Below are 12,428 nucleotides of genomic sequence, written 5' to 3'. Positions count from 1 at the left end.
AGGATCGTAAAAAAAGTAAATTCATAAGAGATTAAAACGATTATAAATATGGAAGAGTCTTGATGTTTGAGAAAAGATTTGAGAGTTTGGAAAATGATGTCAAAAGGACTGGTGCAAAGCAAAATACCAATAATATTGATACCCCAAGTGAATCTGATATTGAGTCAAGTGAAGGAGAAGGATCATTGGAACATGTTGATATTACAAGAAAAAATATTTTTTAGAGTAGATGAAAGTGTTGTATCATCAACGATTAATGAGAGGACGAGGGAGAAACAGAGGTCATGGTTTCAGAAGAAGCACGGACTCAAAAGAAAAAAGAAGAGAAAGACAAGAAGAGCACAAAGAAAAGGTAATAGAACAGGGGCTGTATTCTCTCAGGAGTCAGAAAAAGCAATAGGGAAGCTTGACTTAGTAGTAAATTTATCAGACTATGAATTAACACCAGCTGAACATTGTATGCTGAATAAGGGTTTATCGTTCTGCCCTGAGATTCATTTTAATTATGTAGATACTCGTATAGATGTCTACAAATTCATTCGGAAATTTAAATTAATTAAATTTCACTCTATGCAATCACAGAAGGTGGACTCTAAAAAAGATGACCCAACATTTAATGAATCAGATAACTTAGAGTTACAAATCGATCAACTATCTGACTTGAAAACCATGTTCGATTTATATAATAATTTATCAGATGAAGATTATACGGAAATGGAAGTGCTTCAGGAATTAAATGTTGACATGAATAGACACAAATATAGTCACTTTAAAGAAAGATCAATATTTTGTCCAATTTTATCACCTGGCAACAAAATTGATATGTTTTCAGAACTTGTATTGGAAGATATTGAAAAATTACAAAAGATAAGACATCATGGATCATGGGAGAATTGAACTAAAAGTGAACGCACAGCAATTAAAAATTTGATGAACAATAACAATATTATAATTAAAAAGCGGATAAGGGTTGGAAATTTGTAATTTTAAATGTAGAAAGTTATATTGCGGAAGCATATAGACAGTTAAAGAATGAATCAAACTATAGGAAACAGCCATAATCCCAAAAATCTACTGGTTCACCAGTTACATTCTAAATTGGATGATTGGTATCAACAACAATTACTTAATTTTGATGAATCCAAGTTTCTGAAAAAGGAAAATCCAACTTTACCAACAATTTTTTTTTTTTACCAAACATTCACAAGTCCTTAACCAATCCACCAGTCAGACCAATAGATTATGCATGTGACTCACTTTATGAAAGAGTATCTGATTATGTAGACTTTTATTTGGCACCTATCGTTATGACATTGAGTTCATACATAAAGGACTCTGGTGATATATTGAAAATATTGACGAATATTAATTGGAGTGATGAATATATCTATTGGTTACTATTTATGTAGTCTCTTTATATACATCTATCAATCATGATATTGGACTGAATGCCTGTGAATCTTTTTTGAAGCAAAGAAATATTGCTGAATCAGAACATTCAAAAATGTTATTGTCCATGATAGACATGTGTCTTAAAAATAACATATTTGTGTTTAATCATGAAATCTATTAACAAATATGTGGGACAGCAATGGGGATTTCTCTTTCTCCAAATTATGCCAACCTGGTAATGGGTTGGTGGGAGAGAGAAGTAGCTTGGGGCAAAGAAAATGATATATATATGGAAAAAATTGCCCTATGGGTACGGTTCATTAATAACCTGTTTATTATCTGGCATGGCTCACAGGAAGAATTTAAGACATATTTCTTCAATCTAAAACAAAATGATATAGGATTACAATTCACATGCAATATGAGTAAAACTTCGATTGATTTTATGGATATTACAATTTATGTGGAGAACAGTAAAATAGAAACAACAGTTTTTCGAAAGGAAACTGCAACAAATAGCATATTGCATGGAAAGAGTTTTCATCCTAAACCACTAATAAAAAGTATCCCATATGGTGAACTAATTAGAAGGTGAAGAAATTGCTCCAGTGAAAAGGAAGTACTATTAAAATATAAAGAGACTGTGTCTAAGTTCAGAAAAAGAGGAGATAATAATAAAATGCTAGTAAAGAACTTAGAAAGAATGAAAACTGTTAATCGGGATGAGTTGTTATTTTCAAAACATTCCAGTAAAAAGAAGTCATTTGATGAGAATAGGGTAAGGATGATAATGAACTATACTAAGGAAAGTGGCTTGATAAATAGTATATTATGTAAACATTGGCATGTGATATGTAAGGATTCAGACTTGGGACCCAAGGTAGGCTCAGGACCAATGATCACGTATCGGAAGGCGCCATCAATTAAAGACCATTTAGTGAGAAGGCACTTATCTCTAAAAAAAAAAACATCCTGGTTAATGAAACAACAACAGGGTTTTATCAAGTGTAATAAGTGTAAAGCATGCAAGATTGGAAGATCAATGAAATTTGTGAAAATGCCTAATGGAGATGACATATATATTAAGTACAAAATAACCTGTAATACTAAATTCACTATGTATGTGATTGAATGCCATTGTGGGGCAAAATATGTAGGAAGTACAATATGCATGCTTAAAAAGAGTGAATTCTAGAACATATTAGAGTCATTAAACATAATTATTTAACCTATGCTGTAACCAAACATCTAAAAACACATGGCAATAATGATTGGAAAACTTTAATATATTATGGGTTGGATCATATTCTGGAACATGAAAGAGGTGGAGATAGAGTCAGGAAACTTAGACAATTAGAATCCAGATATATTATTGAAATGAGGACTAAGATACCGTTTGGGATGAACAACGATGAGGAACTTTTTATGCATTTGTGATTAAAAAGTGGAGTACTAAGGATGAGATTGTTGTTCTAGTAGTCAGAAGTACAATCTTATTTGAATTAGATATAAAAAATATACCATATAATTAGACATATTTTAAGGTAGTACAAAGCAATTAACAATAGAATCCTAAATAATGGTGTAAAAAATACTTACCACTTTCAAATGAATTGAGGTCAAGTAATTAGAGTACAGAAATGTAATATATATTTTGAGTGGTCCTTTTTTGTTGGAATTATTATAAATGATTGTTTATGTGAATTGGGGCACATATTTTAATGTATTCTGGATTATTGTGTCGTAGTAATTTGATATACAAACACCAATTCATTGGTTGAAAATAACGGCGGACTATAACATCCATAATGCTTTGGAAAAGACACCTGAGCACGAAAGTATAAATAATGACAAAAAGAAAGGACTTTGAAACTATGAAGAAGACTGGTTAGTCGAAACGCGTTGTTTCTTTTGTTTGTTGCGCTAAATAAATGAATAAATTCACCTTAACAGAGTGCCCTGCCATGGAATTTTGGTTATCACATTGATTGAGAGCACGGCCAGCTCTCGCGCAGTCCACCAACTGAAGAGTGTGTTGCGGTGTGTGGCCGCATTGCTGAGAGAATATATATATATATATATATATATATATATATATATATATATATATATATATATATTTATATATCCCGCAAAAGGTACAGTCTTCCATACATGATAAAGTTGTTGAAAGTCACTGAGTACTTCCATGATCATACAGAGGAACGTGTCTAAAGGGCAAGTTCCTTTGTAAGATCACAAAACAGTGTGGTGACTTACAATACTTTAGATCTTTTTTCCTCATAATACTTGGTCACCCCATCCCCCTTCCCACAAACCACTTTAATCATTGGTGCCTTGTTTTTCCATATGAACAATATATTATGGTTGGAGACACAAATAATAAAAGCAGCATCTGTAGTGTAATATTAATCATACCAAACAGTAGTAAGATCCAGTGTAGCCAGATAGACAAAAAATGCGCTAGTCCATAATGGGTAGAAAGAGTAAGCAAGATTATATATTTGCTGCAATGACTTGTAGCATGCAAAATACAGTACAAATAGGTTGTCTTAAGTATCTCCATTCTGCAAGATCACTGTTCATTTTATGATAACAGCCCATTAAAGCAAAAAACTATATAAACTATTGCAATCTGACGTCGGAACTCATCAGTAATAAGCATTAAAACAGGTCACCCAAGTATTTTTCTTATGACAGGTAACTAGAGATCTTACTACTCAACTGTGATAAGGAAATTAGAAACAAAGGGCCAGATGCAGGAAACATTTAACGACTCGCAAACGGCAAAAATTGACGTTTGCGAGTCGCTAAACGTGTTTCCCTATGCAGAAATGCATATTGCTAGTCGGTACCGACTCGCAATATGCATTTCAGAATCGCAAATAGGAAGGGGTGTTCCCTTCCTATTTGCGATTCGGAGTGGAATGCAATACCATTTGCGACCGCATATGCGGTCGCAAAGGGTATCGCAGTTACCATCCACTTCAAGTGGATGGTAACCCACTTGCAAATTGGAAGGGGTCCCCACGGGACCCCTTCCAGTTTGTGAATGGACCCAAGAAATTTTTTTCAGGGCAGGTAGTGGTCCAAGGGACCACTGCCTGCCCTGAAAAAAAAACGAAACTAAAGGTTTCGTTTTGTTTTTTAAGTGCAGCTCGTTTTCCTTTAAGGAAAACGGGCTACACTTAAAAAAAAAAAAAACTGTTTTATTGAAAGCAGTCATGAACATGGAGGTCTGCTGACGACAGCAGGCCTCCATGTTTGCGAGTGCCTAGACTCGCTATGGGGCCGCAATTAGCGACCCACCTCATTAATATTAATGAGGTGGGCCATTGCGACCCCATAGCGAGTTGCAGACGGTGTCTGAGACACCGTTCTGCATAACAATTTGCGAGTTGCAAATTGCGAGTCGGAATGACTCGCAATTTGCAACTCGCAAATTGGATTTTTCCTACATCTGGCCCAAAGTTTTATACCGAGATTGCCTCGTTCCATGTATTGCATCTTAAAATAACAGCCAGACTCTGACTCATATTTTTCATTCTGGACTTATTATTGATGGAGCATCCTGTGGAGACAATTATAGCTATGGCAGTGTGAGAACCAGCATTGAATTATTGGTCGCTTCAAAGAAGAGATCAGATATTAAATGTGTTCTAATGATCTCCCAGATAAAACTGCATAAACCTGGATTTAATGAAATGTCATCATGTACCATTTTTATAAGAATGCGGTTTGACACTCAGTGGTAGATGCTAAAATGGGACACATTTCTTATATGTACTCTTTCTTTTTAAACTGCTTTTTCAATTACTCAGCAGGCTGAATGGAAGATGGATATGTGTACCGGGTAAGAGATAATAAATACATTGTGATCACTCGGACTACCCACAAATTAGCTGCCACAGGCTTTGAATGTCACGCGGTAACAGGTGGCAAGGTACACCTTCTTATTGTTACTATTCTATTATTACAACAATAAAAGAAAACATAACTTAAAGGCCTTATCCAAAGCCCCGGGTCATCACCTGCATTATCTGCGAAACACGTGGAGGATTGGTATCAATACATCACATGTGTATGCGTGGTACGTGACATCATCCAAAGGCCAGCAGCCTTCCTACAGTTTAAATCCTCTAACAATCAGTGCCACTCTTCTACATAAGGATGTTTCTGTTCCAAAACCAAACAGATGCCCCCCTTTGTCATCACATCATCTGCAATATGCAGCCCTACATTTTCTATGCTCAATGTTGCTGGTAAAACAAGCCACATCCAGAGAGCATGATCCAAATATAGAGCACTTGCACAGCGTCAAGCATGTACGTTGGGATTGGACCTCCATGTTTTGCATGTGGGTGAAATCAGGTACGAAAAATGCGCACACACATACGATGTGACCTCAGTGCTACCTTTTGTGGCACCAGCTCACTGCTAGCGCAAGACATAGGATTCAGGTTGGATGCCTCTTCACATGTGAACTGTCTGGGGAGATCATTGATTTAAATAAGGAAAATTAGGCACAGATTCTTCTTAACTTCTTCTGTAGTCTGGCTTCTTGGTACAGTCGCGCTAAATTAGGGAAGCGCCCTCTACTAGGCACGTTTTTCACAGCTTCACACCACCTAGATTTCTTGAAGCAAGTTCTTCTAGCAGGCTAGCTCTTCTCTTGAGATGGGTCCGAATTTCCCAGGGCAGAAAATGATGCTACGTGTTTTGCCAAAGAGTTGGGGGTAAAGTTCAAGACAGAGCTGACGGCAACTCTCTCAAACACAAAATTAAGCAGTCAAGAATTCACATACAGACAGTTTCTCTCCTTGGAGTGGCTCAAACAGGTTAAACTAGTCCGTTTTTTTTAATTATAAGGCCCTCTCCAATTCAAAAAACATTTTTAGCCCTCCCACTCCCAGTTTTGCAGCGAAGAAATGAAGCCCTTGTCCTTAGTATGGAGGCAGCAGAACCATGCCATAGATCCGTGCATTCATGATCCATAACTGTAAATCCTGTTCACAACTACGTGGACCTCAGTGTTATCTCCCTACTCCGCGACTGTCCGTGACCACTGAACAAGGGAACAGCCTGCTTTCATTGATTCGGTAGAACTAGTTTCCATGAATGGGAAAAGCACTACCAAGGCCTGTTCAAACGGAAATGTCCCATTTGGCAGCCCCAGAAGCTTATTTTTCTGCTGCCATCAGATTTTTGTGGACGGGGCTTTGATGAGCAGGTGACAAGACACTGCAGAAAGAGTGAATGAGGGATGCTCACGAGAGAAGTGTGTTTACAAGATACTTTAGCTGAGTTCAGGCATCATATATGCTCATATTCCAAAACGTTTTAAGAGTATTAGGTAATAAGAATGTAACAACACAAGTGGTGTTTCCATCCTGTTTACATTTCCGCTGTGAATGTATTCTTGTTACAGATTCCGGTAGATCTTATAGGGAAGCAACGCCCTGCAACAGAAGATGCCAGGGACAAAATCTAATACAACATCACATTTGATGTTTAGAAACAGGTGGGCCAAACATTTCCTTTACCAATACTTCCCACATCTGCACTTTGCGCTAAGGTACATGGGCCTAGTGTGTAAACAGCTGCCTTACCGAAGTGATGGTTATGGTAATTTATAATTAAAAGCATCTGTCCTGTAAAACAAGTACGTGCTTTAGGCTGTTTAGCAGACCACAGCCACTGAAGAGAGTAAATACCACATATCCAGTGCTAATAAAATAGGCACACAATTATAATGTTTCTTTCCAGCCTTTTGAATGGTAAAAATTTCCATTCATTTGGTCAATTTTTATTCTCATTCATCATCCCAAAGTTTGACTGTCTAATAGTCACAGCCAGAGTATATTCATGTTTATAGTGCCAGCCCATTGTGGCAGAGCTCTAGTTAACAGTGAAAATGGTAATGTGCAAAATGACTAGTATTCAAATGGACTTGAGGGAAGCCATTAAAAAAAGGATGACATACATAGTTTAAACTACTGCAGAACAATCAAAGCATACACCGAAGGAAGGTATACGTACAAAATGTACAGCAGAGTCAACATTAGGTACTTTTTTATCCATAGTTTCAGTTTCAAGTATAGTTTCCATTTGTTTATGAGACTTTGTCAATTTAACTTTCATTAGATGTTTCCTCCTACATTGATTTAGTTGGGGGTTTGCTCGGTCTCAAAGCTTTCAGCAATAACTTTATGAACAACAACATATCTTCACACCCTTGCTTCCGCTCCTCATTTCGAAACCTCCCTCCCATAATGGGTAATATTAAATCATTGTCACCACTCCCCAGATCTTGCCAAATTAGGAGAGCGTCACTCTTACTTGCATGCTGTTCATCAAATTCTCCCACGGGAATGCATTCTTGACGCACCAAAACAACCGGTCTCCAATAAATTTAAAATACATTTGGGGAGCTTTATATATTCCCAGAAACCACTGGTAGTTTTCTGTTGTGTAGGATTTTTTATATAAGGTTATTCTATTAAGTCAAAAATGCTGTAATGCATTTAGTGAAAAATATTTTCAAATGACTTCATACCAATGATAGGAATTTAAGAAAGCCAGTTTTCTGTTAAACAGAAGCACTGTGAGCAAGCCGAAATCAGAAGAAAAACGCTACTAATAGCGAATCTATTTGACTAAAGAACATTTACCGGTCCCAGCGTGAATTATAGTCTACTCCAAGAATGATTTGCGGCTGATTGCATTTTGTTAGCAGCAATAATGAGTGATACTGTTGCAAAAGGGGAAGCAATTATTTTTCAACACAGAGAGTATGAAATGAGCCTTGCGCAACGTTTTGGCGCCTTAAAAAACATAACTTGGGATGCTTTTGATTTTCATGTATTTATTTATTTACTTATTTATTTATTCTTATGGTTTTCATTGACAGTGTGTATGTATCAGTGGTTTCTTCATAGTCAGCCAATCAAGGATGTCCGTGATTTGACACCAGGTTTTACTATACTCTGGACTACGGTGAGACATACTGAGGTGTTGTGGCTATGTAAAACATTATTAGACTATTATTAAATCTAAAGTAAACAACCATTGGCAAAGACAAAAAATCTTGCCTAAAGAAGAGTATTTGGCTTGATAATGTGTTTCTGCCATGTTGCACACCAATGTGGCTTCTGTTCAGCATGGCTAAAAGTTAGTGACATGGAGTGTGATAGAGAGGATTGGCGGAGTAGTGTCACAGAGTGGCTTTGTTTTAGCACACTGTGGTACAGTGGAGTAGGGGAGTAGAATGTTGTAGAGGTGAGTAGATGGGAGTAAATTTCAGTGGTTCAGTGGCAGAGAGGGTCATAGAGTGCAGTGTCGTAGAGTGGAATGGTTTAAAATGAAGTGAGGTGGATTAGGGTGGAGTGGGTTGGAGCAAATTGAGATTTTTGGCTGGATTGAATTGGAGTAGAGTTGGGTAGAATGGATTGAGGTAGAGAGGGATGGATTGAGTGGACTGGGGTGGATTAAAATGGTCTGAGAAGGTTTGGATTGTGGTGGATTGGAGTGGGGTGGATTTTCGTGGGGAGGATTGGGGAAGGATAGATTAGATTATATTAGATTGGGATGGATGAATTGAACTGGAGTGATTCGACTGGGGTGAGATGGGTTGGAGTGGGGTGGATTTGATTAGAGTGGGTTGAACTGAAGTGGGGTGGAGTGGAGTGTGGTGGACTAACTGAAATGGAGTGGGGTGGTTTTGACTAGAGTGGCGTGTATTGGATTGGAGTGGGGTGGATTGGACTGGAGTGTGGTGGACTGGATTGAAGTGGGGTAGGCTGAGGTGGGGTTGATTGGATGGGGTAGAGTGGGATGGATTGGAGCAGATTGGATTGGAGTGGGGTGGAGTGGAGCGGGGTGGATTTGAGTGGGGTGGGGTGGATTGAATGAGTGGATTGGATTGGAGTGGGTGGGATGGATTGAAATGGGGTGGGGTGGATTGGGGTGGGATGGGGTGGACCAGAGTGGTACAGATTTGATTGGAGTGGGAAGAGTGGGGTGGGGTGGTTTGTATTGGATTGAGGTGGTTTGGATTGGGGTGGATCGGATTGGAGTGGTGAGAGTGGGGTTTGGGTTGTTTGTATTGATTTGGGGAGGGGTGGACTAGAATAAGGTGGTTCGGATCGGAGTGTGGTTAATTGAATTGGGTGGGGTGGGGTGGATTAGATGGGGTGGATTGGATTGGAGAGAAGTGGGGCAGAATGGAGTCGGTAGAATGGATGGGAGTGGGGTGTGGTGGATTGGTGGAGTGAATTAGAGAGAGATAGCTTGGATTGGAGTGGGTAGACTGACTTTCAGTGGACTGAATTTGAGTGGGATGGATTGTGTGTGAGTGATTGGATGGGAGTGGGGTGGATTGGGTTGAAGAAGGGGGACTTTCTGGAGTGGGCTGGATTGGAGTGGGGTGAATTGGATTGGTGTGGGGTGGATTGTATTGGAGTGGGTTGGATTAAGGTAGTCTGGCATGGGGTGGATTGGATTGGTGTGGGGTGGATTAAGGTGGACTGGATTGTACTCAGTGGGGTGGAGTAAGGTGAATTGGATTGGAGTGTGATTGGATTGGAATGTGGTGTAATGAATTTGAGTGGATGGGTTGGATTGGACTAGAGTAGGGGTGGGTTGGATTGGAATGGGTGGGTTGGATTGGAGTGGGGTGGATTGGACTGGAGCTGGGTTTATTGGAGTCAGGTGGGTTGGATTGGTGCGTGGTGTATTAGACTGAGTGGTGTGGGTTCGACTGGAGTAGGGTGTATTTCATTGGATTGGGGTGGAGTGGAGTAGATTGCATTGGAGTTGGGTGGATTAGTGTGGAGGGGATAGATTAGATAGGGTTGGAGCGGATTGGATTGGAGTGGATTGGACTGGTGTGGGGTGGATTGTATTGGAATAGATTGGATTGGATATGGGTGAATTGGGTTGCAGTGGGGTAGATGGGATGTAGTTGAGGTAGATTGGATTGGAATGGGGAAGGATGGAGTAGGACAGGTCATTTTGGATAGCAGTGGGGTAGATTATTTTGGACTGCACTGATGCAGATTGGAGTGGGGTACATTGTTTTGGATTGGAGTGGGGCATATTGGAGTGGGGCAGACTGGAATGGGGAAAATTGTTTTGGATTGAAGTGGGGCAGATTGTTATGGACAGGAGTGGGGCAGATTGTTTTGCATTGGAGTGCGCAGATTGTTTTGGATTAGAGCAGGGCAGCTTTTTTGGATTGGAATGGGGAAGATTTTTTTCTAATGGAGCCGGACTGAATGTTTGGATTGGAGAAGGGCTAATGTTGTGGAATGTGAATGTTTTGGAGTGAGACAGTTTGTTTTGGATTGGAGTGGGGGCATATTGTTTTGGATTGGAGTGGGGCAGATTGTCGTGGATTGAATTGGAGTGAGTGGATTCGGGTGGAGTGGGGTGGAGTGGATTGGGGTGAGGTGGAAAGGATTGGAGGGGGATAGATTAGTGTGGGTCGAGTGGAGTGGGGTGGATTGAAGTAGGGCAGGTTGGATTGGGGCAGATTGTTTCTAACTGGAGTGGGGAAGATTGAAGTGTGGTAAAGTGTTTTGCCTTGGAGTGGGGCAGATTGTTTTGGATTGGAGTGGGGAACACTTTTGGGGATTGGAGGGTGGCATATTGTTTGATTGGGGTGGGGCGGAATGGATTGAAGTGAGATGGATTGTTTAGATTGGAGTGGGGTAGATTGTTTTGGATTGGAGTGGGACAGACTGTTTTGGAGTTGAGCAATTTGTTTTGAATTGGAGTGCAGTGGAATTGGAGTGGAGCACATTGTTTTGGATTAGAGTGGGGCTGATTTTGTTGGATTGGAGTGGGGAGAATATTTTGAATTGGAGTGGGACAGATTGTTTTCAATGCAGTGGATTGTTTGGATTGGACTGGGGCAGATTGTTTTGGACTAGAGTGGAGCAGATTCTTTTGGGTTGAACTGGGGTACATTGTGGTGGATTGGATTGGAGTTGGTTGGAGTGGATTGGGCCAAATTGGATCGTGGTGAGGTGTGTTAGATTACAGTGGGGCAGATTGGAGTGGGCGGATTAGAGTGTGGTGGATAGGAGAGAGGCAGATTGGAGTTCAGAAGACTGTTTTGAATTTGAGTGAGGCAGATTGGAGTGAAGCAGATTGTTTTGATATAGAGTGGGACAGATTGTAGTGGGGCTGATTGTTTTGGATTTGAGTAGGTCAGCGTGGAGTGGGACAGAGTGCTTTCGATTGGAGTGGAGCACATTTTTTGGGATTAGAGGGGGGCAGGATTTTTGGATTGGTGTGGTTCACATTTTGTAGATTGGAGTGGGGTGGATTGGAATGGGTGGGTTGGATTGGATTTGAGTGGGGCAGATTTTTTTTAATTGAAGTGGGGCTGATTGGTTTGGAGTCGGGCAGATTGTTTTACATTGAGGCAGATTGTTTTGGATTGGAATGGTGCAGATTGTAGTGGGACAGATTGTTTTGGATTGCAGTGGGCAGATTGAAGTAGGGCAGATTGTTTTGGATTGCTGTGGGGTAGATTTTGGTAGATTGGATTGAATTGGAGTGGATTGGGGTGGAATGGGGTGGATTGGATTGGATTGAGTTGGGTGAATTGGATTAGAGTGAGGCGGATTGGAGTGGGGCAGATTGGAGTGTGGCAGATTGGAGTGAGGCAAATTGTTTTGGATTGGAGTGGGGCAGATTTTATTATGATTGAAGTGGGACACATTTTATGGATTGCAGTAGGGTGAATTGGGTTGGAATGGGTGGGCTGGATAGAAATGGGATAGATCTTACTGAGGTTGATTGCAGTGGGGGTTTGGATTGGTGGGTGGATTCAACTGGAGTGGGGTGGATTGTACTAGATTATGGTGGATTGGAGTGGGGTAAATTGTGGTGTGATTGGTTTGGAGTGGGTGGATTTTGGGTGGTGAGGGGTGAGTGTATTTGATTGAACTGGGGTGAATTGTGATGTAGTGGGGTGGATTGGATTGGATTGGGGTGAGGTAGACTGGATTTCAGAGGGGCAGTTTGGA

This window comes from Pleurodeles waltl, chromosome 10 (assembly GCF_031143425.1).
Source record: "Pleurodeles waltl isolate 20211129_DDA chromosome 10, aPleWal1.hap1.20221129, whole genome shotgun sequence".
Taxonomy (NCBI): Eukaryota; Metazoa; Chordata; class Amphibia; order Caudata; family Salamandridae; genus Pleurodeles; species Pleurodeles waltl.
Note: the sequence above shows the minus strand (reverse complement) of the source record.